Source organism: Zonotrichia leucophrys, unplaced genomic scaffold, assembly GCF_028769735.1.
Source record: "Zonotrichia leucophrys gambelii isolate GWCS_2022_RI unplaced genomic scaffold, RI_Zleu_2.0 Scaffold_69_233693, whole genome shotgun sequence".
In the NCBI taxonomy this organism is placed as follows: domain Eukaryota; kingdom Metazoa; phylum Chordata; class Aves; order Passeriformes; family Passerellidae; genus Zonotrichia; species Zonotrichia leucophrys.
This window is the reverse complement of record NW_026992274.1, coordinates 207,679-216,622: the sequence shown is the minus strand read 5'-3', so window position 1 is coordinate 216,622 and position 8,944 is coordinate 207,679.

The following is an 8,944-nucleotide window of genomic DNA, read 5'->3' as shown; positions in this document are numbered from 1 at the left end:
CCAAGCAGTGACTGCCCAAGCAGCTCCACAGCCCCCGGGCTCTCCTCCTGGCCTGCTGGGCTTTGTTGGGTGTCACTGCCTGTGCCAAGGGGCGGCAAGTTGCCTGCAGACCCCAGCTCTGGGGGAAACGGAGAACATCCTGCCTGCATCCACCGTGCTGCCAGCTCAGCAGTGCAGCACAGCACGGGCTGACGCTCCCCATTGCTCCCACAGGTGCAGCTGGAACCACAGCACGTGTTCCTGATTCCCAGAAGGGCCTTGGAAGGGGTTTCTGTCAGGGAACAGGCTTCTGGCTAGGGTTACTGGCAGGCCTGCTTGTCTTGGAGCTGATCTTAATCTTATGCTGTGTCCGAATTTGGACTTGCTGGAAAAGGGTAAATGTTTAGTTCACCTTTCTCTCAAACAACTTCTTTTGAAATTGTACTTCAGACAGAAAACATTCCCACTGAGGCTGCACTGTAGGTGTGTCCAGTCCATGATTGTCCAAAGAATTCTTCTGAGGGTTCTGCTGCTGCCCAGAGCTTTCATTGGCCTCCTAATTGCTGGGCCTTGTCCTGGGGGGCCCGCTGGGGTTGCAGCCAGTGCGTGCTCCCACTGAGGCTGCCTGGCCAAGAGCAGCCCCAGGGGCACAGGGCAGAGGCAAAGCACGGTGGGGAGGAGAAAGAGCAGGGACGAGATTGCCCTTGAAAGGCAGAGGCGCTCTGGGGCCCGCTCCTGGCCAGGGAGCCTGCCCAGAGCCGTGTCCTGCTGGCCGGGGCCTTGAGGGGCAGCTGTGCAGCTGGGCCAAGCTGTGCCAGCAGCTCCAGCCGTGCTGGGGAGCCTTGCCAGCTCTGGGTCCGGCTGTGCAGGAGAGTCCCTCTGTGTCACTGGTAGTGGGAAATCAGCCACCTCCTCTTTCAACAGTTCCACCACTGGACAGGAGTTGAAAGGTGGCTGCACCTCACACCCAAACAGCGGGAGCAGCTCCTCCAGCAGTAAGAAGAGCCTGCGCAGCCCTGTCCAGAGTTCTGAGGAGAAGACTCCAGAACAGCCATCGACAAGGAAATCTCCTATTCTCCTATCCCACTGCCACCTCCTCTCCCCATGAGTATCCCCAAGCTACTTTCATTTCTTTTTTGATCCTCCTCTGTCCCGTCACGACTCCTTCTATAGACCCCAGCAGCAGCCCAGCACCCTCCAGCCCCTCCTGAGACCAACATGTCCCTTCCTCTGCCCCTGAGCCCCCTGGTCCCGCCCTCTAAAAAACACTGAAGTTATCCCCGCTCTCTGCCAGGCTAGGTGACGGCCCTTTGTTTTGTTGCACTAAAGGGAAGGTGCCGTCACCCCAGTGTTTGGCTGGCAGCAGCAGCAAAGCCCAGCCGACAGCATCACTGGCTGAGCTCCATGGCCAGGAGCAGCTGTGGATGCCCACGGTGTGGGCAGGCAGGAGCCAGGCAGGGGCTGCTGTGACCAGCGGCGGGGTCCTGAGGGCTGGGGAAGCCCAGGGGGCAGGCAGCAGCATGGGGCTCCTGAGAAAAAGCAACTCCATTTGCTTAGGTTTTCTGTTTTAGAAATTAGAAATTTGTAGAAATATTTCAAAATATATTTTCTGTAGAGAGACACCCCCAAATATATCTTCCCAATTACTATAGTGTTTAAAGATTTTTGTAAGTAGTTTTAGAATCGAGAGAACAAGTGACCTTATTTTGTCTTCACTTTTCATTCTTAGAAATATTTAGAAATATCTTTTGTAGAGAGACATCCCCAAATGTTTCGTTTATGTTTCCACAACACATCTGTATTTTTGAAACTGGTTTTGGAGTTCTGGAAAATATTTCCCCCTTTTAAAATAAAAAATAAAATTGCATTTCAGTGGTAATCTTTATTCTAGGAAGAAGTAAGACCCCTTCAGCCAGCCAGCCTGCTGCAGAGGCTCTTTTCCCGCAGGAGCCTTGTACCTAGTCACAACCAACATACATAAAACCTTTTCCCTGATATTTCCTGGGATTTTTGACAGGCTCCCGTCTTAGTCTTCTCAGACAAACTTTGAGCACAGTGGGCATCTCTTCAAGTTGCCATCTTAGTTTGCTTCTGGTGGAACTCCCTCAGTTCTAGAGCAGGGCCTTCTCTCAGCTTCCTGCTGGCCCGGGCTCTCCTCCCGGCCTGCTGGGCTTTGTTGGGTGGCACAGCCTGTGACGTTGCTCCCACGTGTGACTGAGGGCACAGCTTAAGCAGAACCTATCCATCCTGTCTACAAAAACATTTATCACTGAAAGACACCAGGTTTCTGAAATAATTTGGGGAAAGTCTTGGTCATGAAGCTTCCCCAACAAAGGTGGGCCTTTCCAGGTGATATCAGCACACCTTTCAGGGTGGGCAGGTGCCTTACTGTGCAGAGAACTGTCTCCCAACCCACTGGGCCTGAGGGGCATTTACTCTACAACAATGCCAAGGTTTCAGCTGTGGCAGGAGGAGGAGCTGTTCTGAGTGAGAAGCTGAATCAGAAGCTTCAGAGTGCTCAGAAAGTCCTCACAAATAGGTCCCTGTCAGTGGGGATATGGATCATTCCTTTTGTGTTCAGGTGCAAACCGGGCATTTTGAGTAACATTTGCAGCCTGTACTGGCTCCCTCAGGCCTTACACAGCCCAAGGCAGCAAAGGAAACTTGGAAAAAAGCATTAATTCCATAATAGTGGTGTTGGGAAAGCAGGAGATAGCAAAGCACTGCTGAAAGCACACAGTGTGTATGATGTAAAATTATTGTTTTTTGATATACTGCAACATATTGTTCTAATGGTGGGAGGGAAAAGAAATAATGATCAGTTATCTCATTAATAATGTTCATTTTCTCTTCCAGTATTGCCAGCGGGTTGAGTTAATTGTTAAGCATGACAGTTGGGCTTTAATATCTCAGCTGTAGATTCCAGTCACAGCAGTCTAGTTTAATAATTGGGTTTCTTTCTCCCTCATTTTGACTATAGCATACTTATAGCAAATATTAAAATTCATCATAGCACAAAAATAATCCATTTGAAACCTCACCAAAAATGGCAGCACAACAGAGCTCTGCTTAGCATTTAGTGGAGAATTCAGAACAGTTTCTTGGAAAACAAGGAACAGCTTCTCTGATAATTCAACAGCCACTATGTGAACGTGGACACTCAGTGAAAGCCAAGAGTGTTTCAGGTGAGCCAAGGCAGTGTTGAATAGGCTGCTGTCACTAAAAAAGTGCATTCAAACTTCACGGGAAATTCCCTCTGAAATTGCAAATTCGTATGTGGTTCTTTAGCTATAGGTAGTTCAGCCATGGCAGTTTACCAGCACTGGCAGAAAGTTGTTTTAACACTGCAACATCAAACTGTTCTGGAGACTTCACAGTCTGCCTTGGAATGGCTGTAGGTGCCAAGTGGACACAGCTTCTGCTGTGAGGAACTTAAAATCCTCCTTACTGCTCTTCCAGACTCTTTAAAGACAAGGTTTATCTTCCAGCATGAGCACAGCTCTGCATAAGCTCATTGACCCCAAAACCTATAGGCATCAAGGCACCCAGCAGAAATCCTGCACATTCCCACCATGCCAGAGAGAAATGGGGCTTATTCTAGGACTGACAAATAGGCAAGACTTTGAGGGGTGAGAGTGGAATGAAAGTAGAAAACTTGAGAAAAGCCTGGTGTTTATAGTTTTGGGAGAAAGGGCAGCAGGACTGTAAGCTGCGTGCTCACCATCTCCTCCTCCAGGTGCACACAGGGATGGAGCAGCCCCAGTGAGTGGTTTCAGGCATTGAAACCACTGTAGACTTGGAATCAATTCACAAGTGAAAATAAAGACAGAAGAATCACAGAATCCCAGACTGGTTTGGGCTGGAGGGACCTCAAAGCCCACCCAGTGCCACCCCTGCCATGGCAGGGACACCTCCCGCTGTCCCAGGCTGCTCCAAGCCCCAGTGTCCAGCCTGGCCTTGGGCACTGCCAGGGATCCAGGGGCAGCCACAGCTGCTCTGGGCACCCTGTGCCAGGGCCTGCCCACCCTCACAGGGAGGAATTTCTTCTTAACATCTGACCAAGTACCTGGTTACAGGCACCAGGAACTGTCTCACTCTGCAGCAGGCTGCAGTCAATGTCTGCTGAAATATGACACACAGAATCCACCACAGGTTCCTCCTGCACACATTGCCTGCACTCCTCTCAGGACACAGCTCTCACAACCAGTCCCAGAGTGCTCCTGCTGCCCAGGAGGAGATGGGAAAGGGCTGTGCCCTGGCTGCAGCCTTGGCAAGAGCTCAGCAAGAGCCATCGGTGTCACCGCAGCCCGAGAGACAGAACAGGGAGAGAATTTCTATTTGCCCTTTGAAGCTGAGAAGGGACCAGTTTGTGTCTGAACAGCATTCCTTCACGCCTCCCCATATTATCTAAAAGTAGGAGACTTAGCAATTAAGCAACCCTCAGATGAATAATTGAGGAAAACTAAAGACTGGAAAGATACCAAAGGCTTCCCTCACAGGACTGCAGAGTGATGCATTGCTTTGCAACTGCAGATAAACCAGGCCACAACCAACCTCATCCTCTGGCCACTGTCTAAGAGCCAGGAGGAAAAGACTGGAAGCAAGAAAACACCAGCTTACTACAAGTTTTGCCCTGAAACTCCATTGGCACGGGAGCCCCAGGCTTTCCTGCATGATGCTTCGTGATTCCCCGATGCTGTTACAGCCACGCTCAGCTGCTGCACAGCCCATGCATCGTTCACTTGAGCAGCCTGAGCCTGGGAACACCAGAGAGTATTATCAGAGCACAGGGAATGCTGCTCTAATTGTTGGTTTGCAATGTTATGTGGATAAATGATCATCCGGGGAAAGAAACATGGTGTATGTACAGCTAATCTACTTAGAATTTGTTGTAAATAAATCATATTGAATATTAAAACTATTCTCACATTAAAATAACTCCTCAGTATTTTCATTTGATCTTACCAAAAATGATGAAGCTGGACTTTGCTGTCCACCTCTCCCATTCTTACCTCTTGCACTACCAGGAAAGTGCTAAATAGATGAATTGCCAGCTCCCTGCAGCAGAGAGCTGATCTTCTGGGCCCTGTGACACACAGATGAGGGAGTCAAACCACAGAGGTCTTTGGAGGCTAAAATCCTGTGTCTCTGTGGTGCTCACAGCAGCTGGTGCCAGGCAAGAGGTGAGCAGCTGCACAGGTGACCCGAGGGCTGTGGGGAGTTGGAAATCCCACATATTTTGTTCATGTGTCAAATCTGGGCTCTGTTTCCTGTGCTCACCCCATAAACTCCATAGGTGAACTCACTAAAAATGGCATCACAGAGATCCCTGCAGATCAGCTAAGTGCAGATACCAGGTCAAAGACTGGACTCACTTACCTTGGAGATCTTTTCCAGCTTTTGTGATGCCTGACTGTATAAACTGAAGCTAGTCTTTTGCTCATACGGCATTTTTGTCATAGCTTCCAAATCAATCTTTTCAGAACATCAGCTGAACAAGTATTGCTCTCCAGGCAGCTTCTCACACAGTAGAGGGATGGGCAATAGAAACCACACAGTTTTTTTTACAAAGGTGTCTTTGTTCTTTTCTACGACAATTTTGGAATCAAGGTCTGTAGCACAAACATTTTTTTTTCAGGTTTACAATAGCCTCTCACCTTTACTGGTTCTGCACAGCAAATTGGGTGCTGAATACCACTCACACATGAATTAGTGGCCAATTGGCCAAAACTTCTCTTTCTTGTCTCCAGCCCAGCTTTAGCCATGACTCTGCACACTCAGAAATCACAGGGCAATGGAAGACTTGTCCTCTTAACAGCAGTAATGCAAGATTACTGCAGATGAAATTTTACATTCTAATTAATACTTGGTCCCCAGTGATGCTCCTGAGTGTCCTGGCTGTTCAGAGGTGTCCCAGCTCCCTCAAACACAACTGCACCAGCCAGAACATCTCATTTCATGGCCCGTGGCAGCAGAAACGCACTGCTACAAGGCTCTGAGGCCAGTGGGCCGCACTACAGAGCAGATAATCTCCAGCAGGGGTTGGAGGAAGAGTTCTGCTTTGAGCTCACCTGAAGATGATCAATAGCTGCACCCACCAAATTTGTTTTGTTGTTGCCCATCAGAACTAAGGAGAAGAATTTCTCAGGAGCTCCTGCCAACCATTGCCGTGAGCTATTTGAACTCATGTCCTTGTCCCTTTCCCAGGTCTGCTGTGTGAGGAGCCACCTCCACAGTGCTGTCAGACACCCTGGGGCCACCAGCCCCTCGCTGGTGGGTTCCAGCCACGCACTGCCAGCTCTGCGTGTGCTGGGGATGTCGCCTCCTGCACACACACCTTGTAAACGCCCTCTAAACCCCCGGCACTGGAGTGGTGCGGGTGCATTACTATCAAGTTATGTCACTGCTTCCATAATGAAATTATTTCAGTGGGTTGTAAGTCAGCTCTAAAACTCTGTTTGGGCTAAAACTTGGCATGTGCACGTATGCAAACACACTCACACAGCCTGATTTCTGGGAAAGGGTGAGACTGTGCATTACTCCTGAATTCTGCACAGGGGCAGAGGGTATTCTCACGGGGAGAAGCTGCACAGCACCCGCGAGGCCAGTGGGGGAAGGCAGAGACTGCTGGAAATGGGACGGCCACAAACCCACCCATCACTGCCATTGCAGCCTCCTTTCCATCCCCCAGCTCCGGGAAAGGGGGACGGCATCTTGTCTGCTCTTGGGCACGGGTAGCGGAGGATTACATGGTTTCCCAGCTCTGTCTGAAACTCGGAGAGTACAGGGACACTTCAGAGTCCCCCTGCATAGGCTGCTTCAAAGGAGGAGTCCTTGGAAGCTCACCGGCACTAAACCCATCCTTTAAACAAGCTTTGCTTTGCAACAGTTTGGATACTCCTTGACTGTTACTGCAAACTGCAGAGGGAAAACATGTTTGCAGTGCCAGGACTGTCCTGAGATGTTGCGTTGTTTCTGTAGAAGTTGGACTTTTCTGTTCCCCCTATCATGTAATGGTTCTGCTCTGGTTATCTTCTCCTTCCCTTGTGCTGCCAGTTATCCCAACTCCTTCCCAGTTGCCTTGGAGACTAATGTATCCTTTCTCAAATCCCTCCCCGGTGCCCTGTCCGTCACTCGGCGCTCGCACCCTTCTCTCCAGAAACTTCCAGCTAGAACGTTGAGTGACTGGTTCAGGGACCAGGGCCCCACCCTCAAGTTATCCCCATTGGGGTTCTCCCTAAGTCAATCTTTTGTATCCCACTCCCCTCTAAAACTCTATTCGCCAGAGGGTCGACTCCTCCCCTGTCTCCCTCCCTCCTGAGAAGCTGTTGCAAGCATCTCCCCCTTCCCTGTCCGGCTGTCGGTTCCCCTGGGACCCAGTGAACCTGGATTCCCCACAGCTGGAGAGCGCTCTCTTTTTTCTGCTGGCTGCAGCCATAAGCCGTGCCACGTCCCACCGCAAGGTGTGGCTGCTGTCACAGCACAGGGCGTTTGCCTCAGGCGCTGTCCCGAGCCACGGAGATGGGGACAGTGCTGCCCTGCTGCTAGCGGTGCTGGATAGCTGGCCGGGCCGTCCGAGAAGGACAATCCTTGCCCAGCCTGACCGCTTCACTGGGACATGGCTGCTGTTAAAGAGTGTAAATCCCACTGCTCACAGAGGTCCCTCCTGCAGGGCCCTGCGAGCTTGGCACTGTCACAGGAAGAAGAAATCTGCCGCTGGAAGCTGCATCCAACAGTGCCTGCACAGTTAGTGGGAAGAGGAGAGGGATTTTTAAGAAGCATAAAGAAAAGGGGAGCATAGAGAAAAAGGGAGCCTCCTGCTGTCTCTTGAAATCTCCCCCAGCCTGAACAAGCTCTCTTTGGGGCTAGAGACTCCCAGAAGCAGAATGGGGCAGTGCCTGCTGTAAACACAGCATCCTTGTGATGTCTGCAGCTGCAGGTGTTCGTACACTTGACCTTTTGTGATAAACACTAAGGACATTTCCTTCATACTTACTTTGCAAGTCTTCTAGGAAACACACCAAACTCCAGGCAGTCATTTGCTGTGATGTTTTGTTCCCTGAATAACACAAAACTCCACCTTTATGTCAGTGTTGCTCTGGTTTGCTGGGTCAAAATCCACGTCTGGCCTGAGGGAGATGAGTCATTTGCCCGGGTGCTTCCACTCCTGCTGCAGCCCTGAGATGGTCCACATATAGAAAGAAGAAATATAGGGAAAGAAGGATAACAATATATTATCATGTAATCAGGTGGTAAAAAAGGGGAGTGTAATTGAAAGTAAGGGTATTTTTCTTTAATTTCATGCAACTATATTTAGTGATATTAGTGGTTTGAGCATTGCTGTACGTCCTCCCAACTAGAAATTATCTGGTTCCACCATGTGGACTCAGGAGAATGTAACAGCTCCATCTTTTCAGGGAGGAGGCAGCACTAGGACCACAGTGATTGTTTCACACAGTAGACCTGAGCACACAGTTTGCTCCAGCTCGGAGCATGGGCTCATCCCAGCCTAAGAACTCCTGAAGGCTAAATTATTAGAAATAGCATTCCCACAGGGTCTATGATGGCTATCACGAGATAATCATCACACATCTGGATTTTTAAGACACAGAGCGTTGTCTGGTGCTTTCCAGTCCCTGGTGACATGACCTAATAGCAACACGTGACTGGAGCTGCGCTAGTGCAGCACTCTGTGCTGGGGGAAGGAGGCACTGCTGGCCTGGGAGAGCACACAATTGGCAGCCCATGGCTGTGATTTACACAAAGCTGTTTGTGTCTTGTAAATAGATTTCTTTTCCTTCAGTGGTAGGGAGCCAGGAGATGCATTGGTCAGCAGCAGAACAGAGAACATCTTGGTGCAGAGCCACGAGCAGGGGAAGGACCAGCCTTCCAGCACAGGGTACTCACATGGCTTTTGAAATGAAGAGCTGCAGCAAACGTGGAAGGGTAAATAAGGCCAGGAAAT